The sequence below is a fragment of the Corvus brachyrhynchos genome, unplaced genomic scaffold (assembly GCF_000691975.1).
Source record: "Corvus brachyrhynchos isolate BGI_N302 unplaced genomic scaffold, ASM69197v1 scaffold527, whole genome shotgun sequence".
Classification (NCBI taxonomy): Eukaryota; Metazoa; Chordata; class Aves; order Passeriformes; family Corvidae; genus Corvus; species Corvus brachyrhynchos.
In genome coordinates this window covers 4,119-5,937 of record NW_008239051.1, presented here as the reverse complement: position 1 = coordinate 5,937, position 1,819 = coordinate 4,119, and the positions used below count along the sequence as shown (strand labels likewise).

The window sequence follows — 1,819 nt, the reverse complement described above, 5'->3', positions numbered from 1 at the left end:
GGGCTCAGTGTGTCCGGACAGGGGTCCAGGTGTCCAGCAGAGATGGGATTGTGGGGTCAGTGTGTCCGGACAGGGGTTGGATTGTGGGGTCAGTGTGCCCGGACAGGTGTCCAGGTGTCCAGCAGGGGTTGGATTGTGGGGTCAGTGTGTCCGGACAGGGGTCCAGGTGTCCAGCAGAGATGTCACCACGGGCTCAGCGTGTCCGGGCCGCGATGTGACCCTGGGGTTGAACCCAGCAATGACCCCAAGTGTCCACGTGGTGACAAAGCCGTGCGGCCACCACAGGGACGAAGCCCTTTGGGGTCATCCCCTCCACCATCAGATCCTTTGGGATCAGCTCCGAGTGTCCACCCATGGCCACCCCAGCCCGGCCATTCCATGCCACGAGTGACCACCGGCCTCAGCCCGGTCCTGAGGGGGAAGAACTGGGGGGAGGGAAGCGGTTTTTGGGGCCGGCCGGTGGTTCGGGGCCGGTCGAGGCCGTTTCACTTCCCCTTTTCCACTGGCTCCGTGGGGCCACCGCGTCCCCTCCTGGGCCACCGCGTCCCCTCCTGGGCCACCGTGTCCCCTCCGGCCGTGCCATGGGTTGCCCCCCCCTCGCCATTTGGCTCCAGAGTGAGTTGGGGTCACCCCACACCCGGGGGGTGGAGTTTGGGGGGGGAAATGGAGGGAAATGGAGGGAAATGGGAAAAGGGAAACTGAGGCAGGGAGGGAAGTTTGGGGGGAGGGCTGGGAGAGCTGCTGGGCTGAGCAGCCCAAACCGGCCTGAAACGGTCCCAAAGCTGCCCAAAAATTGCCCCAAAACTACGTGAAATGATCCCCAAATGGTCTGAAATTGCCCCGAAGTGCCTGAAATTGCCCCAAAATTGCCTTAAATCACCCCAAATCGGCCTGAAATTGCCCCCAAACTGCCTGAAATCTCCCCAAAACGCCCTGAAATCACCCCCAAATGGCCTGAAATTGCCCCAAAACTGCCTGAAATCACCCCCAAATGGCCTGAAATTGCCCCGAAATGCCTGAAATTGCCCCGAAATGCCTGAAATCGCCCCAAAGCACCCTGAAATCACCCCCAAATGGCCTGAAATTGCCCCAAAACTGCCTGAAATCACCCCCAAATGGCCTGAAATTGCCCCAAAACTGCCTGAAATCACCCCCAAATGGCCTGAAATTGCCCCAAAACTGCCTGAAATCACCCCCAAATGGCAGAACCATTACTTCCCAAGATCGCGTCCAACAGGCTCAAGCAGGGTTCCTCTGCTACCAGGAAGCCCCAGAATGCCTGAAATTGCCCCAAAACTGCCTGGAAACACCCCCGAACAGCCCGAAATGCCCCCAAACTTGCCTGAATTCACCCCCAAAAGACCTGGAATTGCCCTAAACCAGCCTGAAAATGCCCCAAAATGGCCCTAAATCATCCCAAATCGGCCTGAAATTGCCCCGAAATTTGCTGAAATCACCCCCAAAAAAGGAGAAATTTGACCCAAAAAGAGGGAATTTGACTCCCCACCCCCCACGAAGGTTTTTGAACCCTCTGGGGGTGTGGACACCAAAACAAGGGGGATTGGCCCCAAAAAGGGGAGGTTGACCCTAAAAAAAGGGGGAGGGGGGTCAAGTCCCGAGGAGGGAAAAAGGCCCCGAAAACTGGGGATTGAGCCCCAAAATCCGGGGATTTTCCTCCAAAAAAAAAAGGGGGATTTTGGGTGCCAAAACCGGGCTTTGCCCCCCCCCCGCAGTTGGGTGCTCGGGGTCCTGCGGGAGGGGTCACGCTCTGAGGGGACACTGATGTCCCCCCCCTTGTCCCCCCCCTTGTTCCCCTCCC

At 58.4% G+C, this 1,819-nt stretch overlaps 1 long non-coding RNA gene across 1 annotated transcript in view; it reads left to right on the top strand.

Moving 5' to 3' along the window:
• The window catches only part of LOC108447860, a 5,817-nt gene that overhangs the window by 1,951 nt on the left and 2,047 nt on the right, over positions 1 to 1,819 (top strand). The window contains exon 2 of the long non-coding RNA XR_001863562.1: positions 30 to 615. This is a non-coding gene — a long non-coding RNA (uncharacterized LOC108447860). The remainder of the gene's footprint in view (positions 1 to 29; positions 616 to 1,819) is intronic.